Source organism: Magnolia sinica, chromosome 2, assembly GCF_029962835.1.
Source record: "Magnolia sinica isolate HGM2019 chromosome 2, MsV1, whole genome shotgun sequence".
NCBI classification, from domain to species: Eukaryota; Viridiplantae; Streptophyta; class Magnoliopsida; order Magnoliales; family Magnoliaceae; genus Magnolia; species Magnolia sinica.
In genome coordinates this window covers 81,173,199-81,184,927 of record NC_080574.1, presented here as the reverse complement: position 1 = coordinate 81,184,927, position 11,729 = coordinate 81,173,199, and the positions used below count along the sequence as shown (strand labels likewise).

The following is an 11,729-nucleotide window of genomic DNA, read 5'->3' as shown; positions in this document are numbered from 1 at the left end:
AGGAGAATCCCTTAATAAAACGACAGTAATAACCTGCTAACCCTTGAAAACTCTATATCTCTAACACATCATGGGCTGGTTTTAAAAATGCACAACATCAATCTTTACCGGATCCACTGTTATTCCCTTCCTTATTACGATGTGACTAAGGAACTTCACCTCCTTTTGACAAAAGTCACACTTCTCCAGCTTTGCATAGAGCTAGTGTGTGTAAAGTCTCTATAAGGTGTATTTTCAAATGCTACTCATGCTCCCTTTAGGTCATAGAATAGATATATATGTCATTGATAAATACCATGATAAACTAGTCAAGATATGGATGGAAGACCTCATTCATTAGTTGCATGAACACTATAGGCGCATTCAAAATGACCTTAGAGTATCCTAAATGTTGTCTTCGGAATATCCTCCTCCCGGATATGTACCGGATGATAACACGATCAAAATTCTATTTTTAAAAAGAATTTTGCCTCATGTAGCTGGTCAAACAAATCATCGATCATCCTGGTAAGTAGGTACTTATTTTTAATTGTGACTTTGTTGAGCTTGAGGTAATCCACATAGAGTCTCAACAAACCATCCTTGTTTTTCACAAAGAGTATAGGCACTCCCCACAGTGAACTGCTTGTAAGAATAAAGCTCAACTCTCATAATTCATTCAACAGTTTCTACAACTCTTGTAACTCTAATGGTGCCATATGGTATGTGGCCTTCGAGATAGGCATGGTATTGGGCATAAGATCTATTTGAAACTTGGTGTGTCAACGAGGTGGCAACCCTGAAATCTCTTGAAATGCTTCTGAAAAATTACAAATGACTAGTATTTGGTTAATGCACATGGCAATTGGCTTCTCTATACCATAGGACATTAGGGCTGACAAATGCTTTTCTTTAGCCTTAACTACGAATTGGAATTGCAGCAGGCCAGGTATTAGGAAAGTGACTGTCCAAGAAAAATAGTTTAATACCGTATGTTAGTTGGCCAACCAGGCCATGCCTTGGAAACATAGAACTCAGTCATCGGTAACATAAATAAATCGATGGGTAAGAAGGTTTCTCCTATCAGGATGGGGAAAGATGAGGAAAAAAGATTAATACTATGATCTTTCACAAGGTTGTTGACAATGATAAACCCTCACCAATAGGTTTCAATGAAAAACTAGTTAATCGAAAGAAAACTTCAGAAACAAATGAATGAGATGCGCTGGGTTTGATTGGGATGTGCCATTTATAGCTAAGGTGATGCAGGACAATTAACCAGTTGCTCTAAAAGCTCGAACTATTAGAGTATGGTGAATTAATCCCTTTATCTCATAGCCCAGGCTCCACATCTCATGGGTTAGGTCCTTGGCCGAACCCCCCTCGTGGGCCCCAAATCACATAGGCCGCCCACCCCGAGTGTATCCCCGCATCCCATAGGCTACCCCACTCGAGCCCGGTATGAAATGCTCATCAATCACCCCCAGTGAGGAGTCTCCTCCCCCGTGGGCCCCAAATCACATGGGTCACCCACCTCGATTATGTCCTTGCATCCCACGGGCTACCCCACTTGAGCCCAGTGTGAAAATACCCCACATTAGAGGACTTACCTGAACATATTTTATGTGCCATGTCCTATAGAAAGGATAATGACTCTCTTAGTGTTGAGTTAATCTTGAATGCTTACACATCGAGGAGTTATATCCAGAAGTTTCTAGGCTAGTAATAGGGAATCTCAAAGTTGAAATGGGAGCCCCGGGTGAGTTTCTATGTTTCTGAGATTGGGATCCTAACTGTTATAAGTTTACAACAACCACGCAGTGAAAGGTAATCATCTTAGGGTCAATAACAGATGTGTGATGTCATTTTAGGCATTCCTAGGCTGTGCTCTAATACTAACTTTTGTCATGCTCCAAATTTAGTTTTTTATGCCCATTTGCTGAAATCTGAGTTTGTGTTTGATAGCCTCCGAGTACCCAATTTTAGGCACTCAGTGCCCATACACCAAGTCTCATAAATGGGATCCCACAAGGAAGATTTTCAAGATATATATATATATATATATATATATATATATATATATATATATATATATATATATATAAAGTAACCATAATGTATCACAAACTAAGGCATCATAACATATATTTATTATAAAAGAATTTGAGTATAGTGTTAGAAAGGAAAATATAATGCATAATTAAAACTTCAAAAGATCAGGCGTGTGACTGTCGCTGTTTAGCTTAACTTGCACGTAAACAACATGCTTAAGCTTACTACGAAGCTTAGTGAGTGCACGTGTGCATGCACAATGCATGTAACAAATATATAAATATCAGAATATACGAAAATGAAGGAGAGCTATGCTGTCAAATCCATAAATGTCATTAGCCAAACCAATGCTATCTAATATGAAGGCCTATTGGGCCAAATGTCATATAGAGCCATGCAACACAAACATCCAAATCTTGATGTCTAATACATATCACAATACTGTGCTCATGTAGAACATCACTAGGATCTCACACATAACTAAGTGAGTGGAAGAGAACCCATTATTCTCCTTGCTAGTGGTATGTTAAAACCTACTTAGCTTATCGATAACGACTCGTTTCATGAGCTGGTTGGACTCAACCTAACATATAACTCTTTGCACTTGGGTGGATAAGGTTACAGAACTTTCCAACTAACCTCAACACAGTGGGAGACGTGAGCTATAGGTATTTGACCCTCGAGTGCTTATGATTCCACTCAGTTTAGGTATTAGAGCATCTTACTGGTACCATAGGGTTTATGGCCTTTCACCCATGGGCATCTATAGCGCCCACTATACTGTAATAGAATTTTCAATGTTTGTAAACTCATATGCCAGCCATGGCAAGATGTGGTAACGATAGCCTTGATGTTGCTAGGGTATATACTATGATCCAAATGCTATTAGGGTGTAGATGAAATCATGACATACACAATGCATCATGCATGATTCACACTATTCAAGTCATGCACCAATCATGCAATAATCACACGGGTGACCATATCTTGTATGGGTCCCCAATGAGTCGTGAGGCATATAATGTAGGTTTTCCTTGTATCAAGGAATCTAATTCATGATATGTGTACTAAACACAACCCCGTGGCTAGGTGTACATTATGATACGTTCTCATCTATATTTAGCCATTCATATGATGTGCATGAGTATGATACCAATCATGGCACATACATATTCTCATTTGTGTGTGTGTGCATTGTACATGCACCACGTAATAATCATCATTTAAATTGCCTATTATAAAGGGAGTGGGACCCGAATGGTAGTCCTACTAAAAATTTTAATATCTATGTGGCATTACGCCAAAATCGCAGATTTGCGACGGACCAAGTCCGTCATAAAACTAAATAAACGACGGATTTCATCTGTCGCTATTTACTGGGTCATTTTTTTCCCGACGGATAAAATCTGTCGTCTAATCTGCGATGGATAAGGTCTGTCATAGAGTATCGACGGATAAAATCCGTCGAAAAAAATAAAAAATCCGTCGCTGAAATTCGAAAAATGCACCCAAATTATTCGTCAATTAAAATATTGGCGACGGGTCCGTCACTAATATGAGGAGAGCGACGGACCTTAAATCCATCGTCCAATGTTAACCTGTCCATAAATTAGCGACGGATTTAGTCCGTCGCTAAATTAGCTGCGAATTTTTTTAAAATAGTTAGATTTTTGTGTTTTGTTTTTTTTTTAAATCTTACACCTGATAGTCATTCAAAAAATAATTCACATGATTGTTTAAAAATATCATAATCAATCAATGGTTAAACATGTGCGTGTATGTTTCACCCATTTAACATTCATCAAGACGATAATCAGCACGATACAAATAAAACAGTTGACTATCTATTTAATGTTTTTAGACTACAAATGCACATGAATGTCCATTTTCCATGTTACAAATGTTTATAGCAATATAACTTTCCATGCAGCCACATAGCCTGATATAGCCAAATAGGCAAAACCAAAAATAGCATGGTAGACATTTCACATACCTTCTCATCACCACTCAAAAGTGAGACTCTGTCAAGCATGTTGGCTTTAAAATTACAACGACCCAAGATCCCGCTTATATCATCTATTCTCCAGTCCTGTGCAACTTCTGCTACTGTTTAAAGCATAATTTTCTCCAAATCAAGAGCTTCCGCCTGATATAAGAGTAGAATAATCTTCGTGAATTGCATATGACCTCTTAAGTAATAACAAATGGGAGTTACGTAAAAAATATTCAACCATGGATTAATGTTTTCGAATGGCCTTTGTAGCAAGAACATGTGTTGCTAATTTTAAATGCACGGTGTTTGTTTGTTTAGAAGGCAAGACAATTGATATTAGACATGTCTTTTGGTTGCTAAAAAGATGCATATATCCCTTCTAAACTATACGTGTATGATGTGCTACTTCAATGAAAGAATGAAAACTTTTCAAGTCACAAGAAAATTAAGACATGTAAAACATGACACAGAAGCATCCAACTATTCACCATATCAACAAAAGAAATGCACTCTTGTAGACATTACCATACATGGTTTTGCTCAAAATATTTTGGCAGGACATTGTGCTACCCAGATAAAGGAAGACTATTAGCAAATATCTGAAAGTAGCATCTATGGTTTCCCATTAACGACTATAACCCATTAATAGATGGTGTATAACCCTGCCAGTCCAACATGATGGGTTCATTTTTTGTGTTTGGCAAAAAAAAAAAAGAAAACCGGCTTAAAATGTTGTTACCTGATACCGAGCTATAACCTTTTCCTAAGAATCTATATACATATGAACCTGCAGAAAGCAAGCAACAAGAAACATTCTTCATAAATGTATTTGTACATCATTGCTCATTAGTTTTGTATAAAAAAGACTGACCTTTCTTAGGGAATCTGTCATCTCTGCCTTGCATCAATGGAGAAATAACCCTAAAATACATAATTTTGTAAATAGGAAAGATCAAATTGTAGAGTAGCAATGATTAAATTGGAGAAATCTCTAATGAATCGACGGTAGTAGCCTATCAGGCCAAGAAAACTCCTCACCTCGGTAACCGAACCGGGCTGCTCCCAGTCTTGAACTGCGGCTACCTTACCAAGGTCTACAACTATCCCTTCCTTGGACACCACATGTCTTAGGAACTTAACTTCTTCTTTCCAGAAGTTGCACTTCTTGTACTGTGCAAACAACTGGTTCTTCCTAAGAGTATCGAAGACTGCTCGCAGGTGCTCCTCGTGATCTTCCCGACTCTTAGAGTATATCAGGACGTCATCAATAAACATGATGACGAATCAAAAAAGAAACAGCCGAAACACCCTACTCATCAAGTCCATGAACATGGCTGGTGCGTTCGTAAGGCCGAACGACATAATGAGAAACTCATAGTGCCCAAAACTGGTCCTAAAAGTTGTCTTCTACACGTCTTCATCCCTGACACGTAACTGGTGATACCCTGACTATAAGTTGATCTTTGTGAAATACTGTGCCCCCTTCAACTGATCAAATAGGTCATTTATCCTAGGCAAAGGATACTTGTTCCTTACCATTACTTGGTTCAACCTGCGATAATCAATACACAATCGCAAAGATCTATCCTTCTTCTTCACGAACAGCACAGGTGCTCCCCACGGAGACACGCCAGGCCATATGAAGCCCACATCTAACAGATCATCTATCTATTTTCTCAGTTCCTCCATCTCACATGGAGGCATACGATAGGTCGGTAGTGAAATGGGCGTCGCACCTGGCACTAGATTAATAGTAAACTCGATCTCACGCTGAGGAGGCAATCCAGGTATCTTCCTGAACACGTCCTCAAAATCCTGAACTAGTGGCATGTTCCCAAGTGTTGGACCATCGTCCTTCTTCAGTAAGGAAGAGTAACAAAGAAATCGAAAAGGGCAACTGACCTGCACGAGAAAAGTAAAAGTCGTGCCGTCAGGCCCGAAGGCTGTCACTAGTCAGGTCTCGCAGTCGATCTCGGCCCTCATTTCAGTAAGCCAATCCATATTAAGGATGATGTCGAAATGGTATATCATGGTGACGATCAGGTTAATGCATATCGTCCTGCTCCCTAGATCTACGAAGCTACCCTCACACATCTTAGTGGCATCTGTAAAAGTTCCTGGTGCTGCGATAACTCTCACCCCAACCATCGGGGTCGTATTTCACCTTAGGTGCTTGATTGCAGAACATGATATCACCAAAATAGTGGGCCCGGTGTCTACCAGCAGAAATACAGGGATACCTTGGATGTAAGCAGTGACCTTGAAAGATAAAGGCACCAAAGTTGCTGAATCACTCTTCAGCTGTAAGCGCATGTACTCATGCCTGCTGAGAACGGTTGGGTTACACTACCATCAGTCACTGAGGTGGCCTGAATCGGGGTGCAGGTGGCCGAAAGGATGGATGTGATGGTGTTGACCATAGAGGTGGAGTTGCAATAATCTGAGGAAGCGGGCGGTTGATCCTCTGAGGCAGCGAGAAGCCATTGTCCCTCATCTTGGTGACATAGTAGGTATCTGCATGGCCCGACCTCTTGCAGTAAGTGCACCACAAGTGTGGTTGTCTCACAGGGGCCAGTGGAGCTGCAAGTCTTGGAGGTGAGTCTGCACGAGGCCTCTTGCCGAGGAATGGCCTGCTCGGCAAAGCTGGTCGTGGCCTAGGAACCATAGGCATGTGCTTGCAGGATAATCTATCTCCATCTTACTCAGCATAGGTAGATATGCTAGCGTAGTACATCTTCAAGCGTATCTCAGGTCGCAAGCCCTCTGAAAACCACCGCATTCGCATTGGCTCATTGACTAATATCAATGGATCATACCTAGTCAGCTCCATGAATCGGTTCTTTTACTCAGCAACAGACATCCCTCCCTAATGAAGGTGAAGCAACTCACTCTCTTTATCATGCCGATACGTGGGAGGAAAGTACTTCTCATGGAAGCGGATCTCAAAAGCCTCCCACGTCCGCACGTATCCAGCAATAGTGGTCCGGAGGACACTATCCCACCAGAGGCTGGCCTCCTTGAACATGAAGGTAACTAGCTCAACCTGCTCTACCTCAGTATAGTGTAGCAGCTTCAGAATCTTAGAGATGCAGTCAAGCCAATACTAGGCCTCCTTAGGTCGGTGAGTACCCGCAAAGGTGGGAGGCCGCAAGCACTGGAATAGCTCGAAAAGGCTGTTAGCACAAGAGGTGCAGGCGGAACCACACCCATGCTCTTGGTAACGACCCCTGCGATGGTGGCTAAAAACTACTACTGCTGCTGCTGTTACTGCTGCTACTGCTGCATCAGTAGTATCATCTGCTCCAACCTATTAGTAGGAGGAGTAGACTGAGGCACGTAAGGCGTCGAGGTAGACGTAAGGTTCTGCTCAGGAACCGATGGTGCAATAGGTGTAGGCCCATTGGTGGGGCCAGTGGCTGGCTGAGAATCCGGCATAGTATCGTGAGTCGGGCCCGAAATGGGGTCCGTATGACTATTGCTCAGGGGAGGTGCCCCGTCAATCGAATTGCCAAGAGTGAGACATGCCGTACTCCGTGTGGCCTTACGTGGCATTCCCTATATACAACGTAGGGTGCAACCCAAGTCAGATTCAGCATGCTCACAAACTCAACTACCAGCATTCACACACAGCTTAAGGAAACTTTATGCGTTTCATTTATCAAAATTGTCACAATACTTGAGATACAGCGTTACATGAATCATGATAGAAGATGCATGTGAGCTAATACAACTAAGGCTTCAAACGCTAAAACATACTACCAAACTACCTCACTACTAAGCCTATCGAGGCTACACATAGAAACAAGCAAATAAAGCAAAATAAAAGACAACTACATGCACAACTAGTCGTCAGAATTTGGTGATGGTGGAGGTACACCCTTGTCCTGTACACAGTATATGATAGCCCTCAAGGTGCGACACACCTTCTTGAATTTCCGTTTCATGAAGGCCTTGTTCTCTTCAAGCTTGGCTCGGGTCTCTCCAAGGTCGGCCCAGACCTATCCTCAATTCAAGCCCAGTGGGCTTCTAATGTAGCCCGATCACTATCACACTCATATGTAGCAGGAGGAGAGGCCACATCAGGGCCATGGGCCTCCACTTCTTCCTCTTCTTACCCTTCCTCCTTGCCACTGGTGTCATCTCCATCGCCATCCTCACCACTTCCTTCTTCTTCCTTGCCACTTTGTTCCTCACCCTCGCTCTCCTCGATCTCATCACTTTCCTCCTCGGTATCGTCACTCTGCTCCCCAAGGCGGCCTTGGTGTTGCCTTTCACCAATCCCCATATTATCAAGCGTGCTTGCATTGATAATATGGATTGGGGCGACGTCATCCATATGGAGTCAGAAGCTGTAGTGGCGGGCTATCTTACAAATCATTCGGCTGAATGGCAGCGTGGTGCTTTCCCTATTAGACCTTGTCGCTTTGATTATTTGCATCAGGACGAGAGTGGGCAGACATACTTTGTCTCCTTTTCCAACTCGAAACAATAAGTCCACCATGAACCTCATGCACTCAGTGCGGTTACTTGATCGGGGATACATGTTATACGTGCATATGTTGTGGAGTAGACTAAAATCATTTAACATCTTGGTTGAAGCGAGGCCAGTCCGCTGCCTCCAATGCTCGAGCTGGCTACAGAGGAATCGGGTGCGGGGTCTCTTCTCCCGCTTACTAGCGCAATTCTTCTCACTAGCATGAACTAATCCCTTCTCAAAACACCCTAAAATGGGTTTTTAGAGAGGGGAGAGGGGTCCCACACATGTGGGGAGGACCCCACAGTCGGTCGGTTGGTGGGGCCCCGCTGGGCAGGCGGAGGCTCCTCCCGGGCATTGTTTGGTAGGGCGGGTCCCTGCCGATTTGGCAGAGGCCTGCCCAGGGTCTGTCTAGCAGGCAGTGGCTCTGCACGGGGGCGGTATCCACCCCCCAAATGCTTAAAATGTGTGGGACCCACCTCAGATCCCATTATAAGTTGCGGTATGGCCCCCTCGCATTTGTCCGGTGCATGTTCGCACTCCAACTTGCAAGTATTCACACTTTTGGCATTTTGCGTGTGGTATTGATTGAATTGACATCCATACTTGTCAATTGATGGACTAGAGGGAGATTAGATTGTTTTACATGATTAACGGTGCCTACGGAGTGAAATACAATGGTCAGTTTCGGTTGAATCCAATGATCGATGAAACTGAAAATCCTATAACCATTTCTACATTTTATCTCACCCTCCTAAGTCAAAGTACGTCAGTGGGCATCGTGTGACCATAACCCAGGTCTAGTTTAATCTAAATCATGCTCTAATACCAACTTGTAATACCCTGAAAATCAAGGGTCGAGCATAGGCTCAATTCCTGAGTTCCAACACATCACTTATGCAACATAGATAATAATAATTAAATGTTGTTTGTATTAGTGCCCTAAACATGAATGAGATTATACCAAAACAAGATATCATACTGTAGAGGCAATTAAAGTATGCTAGCGGAAGACTGTGATATATATATAAACTGTACAAAAGTAATAGCAAGCCCTCAGAGTATGAATGTCACTAGGTTAAATAATTACAAGTTTAATTCAAAATATACAAAATCAGAATGTGTAATGTTCTCTATCCAAAACCCTATAGCCCCGTCAGCACAACTCCAGGTCTACATAGACCCGCTAGAGAGTTGTATATAGGAGGACTGTCCCTCATCATGGTAATAGTCCGACTCTGCCTCATAAGCATCGCCATCACCTGCAGCTAAGACAGAGTCTGGTTGGTGTTTAAAATACCATCCCAGAATGTGGGAGTGAGTGATCAACTCAGTGGAGCTATAAGGCAGAGGTTAACATGGTATCAATTCAATCAAGCAGTAATGATAAAGTAATACAATCAAGCATCCCTAAGTACCCTGGTTAATGCAAACATGATATGTATTAATGATGCATGCCCTCACTTACACTCCCTTTGTGATCTTCCTCTTACGGTCATGGCTTGCACCCCTTCCTCTGTGCATTTCCTTACCAAAGCACCGTGCAATGCAATGCATGGTCGTGTTAGCCAAGTTCTTCATTAGACATATCTATACAAAAGGATTGGGAAGCTAAGACACCCCCCCTTTACATCATAACCCAAACATTGATCCATCTAGGGTCGTCAATCCTAGTAGTCACATACGATAGATGGTTTTCAGGTCACTACGAAGAGGTTCATCACCGTCAGTGTAGGCCTGGTTTATACTCTAGTTTACTACGGAAAGGCTCATCACCTCAATGTAGTTTCTAGTGTATGCTCGAGGTCACTATGGGCTCGTCACCTGATCGTAGGTCGACAGCTCGAATACAGTGTCCCATACCATTGTATTCGGCTCATGAGTCTGGGTTACTCACTGGACACTACGGGGAGGCTCGTCGCCCCAGCATAGGACAACAGCACGACCACGGTGTCCCATACCACCTTGCCTAGCTCATGAGTCTTAACGGATCGAGGTACCAAGGTTAAACGGGTTTGGCACTGGTAAGTTGGTACCTTAGATTCAAATAGTAGCGTCTATACATGGTGAACATACATCAGGTCAACTGGGTTGCTTGACAAGCTCGACTGGTACGAGCATACGTCAACTTAATTGACATGAAATGCATAAGCATTCCGGGTGGCCTAACCATTGCCGTCAAACGACGTATGACTCGGATTTGTCGAACGTATCCGTCGTGGCTAAATCAATTCGACCACCGATCGTAAATCATTACCGATTGCCGGGGCAACATTGTAGCCCTAATCATACTTCAAATATTAACATTCACATGTAACAACCAAAGCCAGCATGTGACAACTAAATCTGAATATAAATCTTATCTGAGCATTTCAACATAACACATACTACACATGTTACAATACATAGGCAATTCATCCATCAATCACGTAGTAGTAAGGTAGGTTACATAAAGAAACTGTAACCATAGATAAGGGGATTGAGAATCCCATCTCAATATCCTCATTACATACATTTAAACTAGCATTTTCTCATTACGACATTTTATCAAACACTTAGTCTACATATATTACATATATGTAATAAATCAGTTAAAGCACATGTTATAGCAAATCCTCCTACATAGGAGTTTCCACACGCACAACGATCATGTATTAGCAATTAATAATCATAGTAAGCACAAATCATAATTCCATATTCATTCAAACATTTTAACAAACACTTAGAATGCATTCGAAATAGCCTAACTTACATATATGTGTAATATGTTGAAACATCCTAACTACGCATGTCTGATAGCACTCAAGTCAGTCATAAATCATTGACTGACATTGAAAGCTTTGAAAACCATAACCTAAGCATTTATAGTCTGCACGTTACACCGGTAGACACATAACGAACTCAGTTCGTTCTCTAACTCGTCGTCTACGACACAACTGTAACCTACAGTATGAAATAGATTAGCTATTTCATCCTTTACTCTATTTGAAACCCTAAAATAGGTTAGGGTTAGGATTTCTTACCTGAAAATGGAACCAGAATCGCTGGTATAGTGATACAGTAGTGGTGATATGATACGTAGAGCGGCAGAGAAGAATCTCTGCATCAAACCCTAGCTTTTCCTCACACTTTCTCTCTCTTTCCTTCTCTTTCTTTTCTCTTCTCTCACCTAGGGTTAGAAATTCGTATGTGAAGGGTGAGAGAGGGCTTTAGGCCTTTATATAAGCCCAA

At 42.1% G+C, this 11,729-nt stretch overlaps 1 long non-coding RNA gene across 1 annotated transcript; it reads right to left on the bottom strand.

The window, feature by feature from the left end:
• Nucleotides 1-3,846: 3,846 nt before the first annotated feature.
• Nucleotides 3,847-5,006, bottom strand: LOC131229363 (uncharacterized). The gene is made up of 3 exons (XR_009163282.1): nucleotides 4,896-5,006; nucleotides 4,764-4,811; nucleotides 3,847-4,177 (listed from the first exon to the last, which is right to left on the bottom strand). It is a non-coding gene; the product is annotated as an uncharacterized LOC131229363 (long non-coding RNA).
• Nucleotides 5,007-11,729: the final 6,723 nt, after the last annotated feature.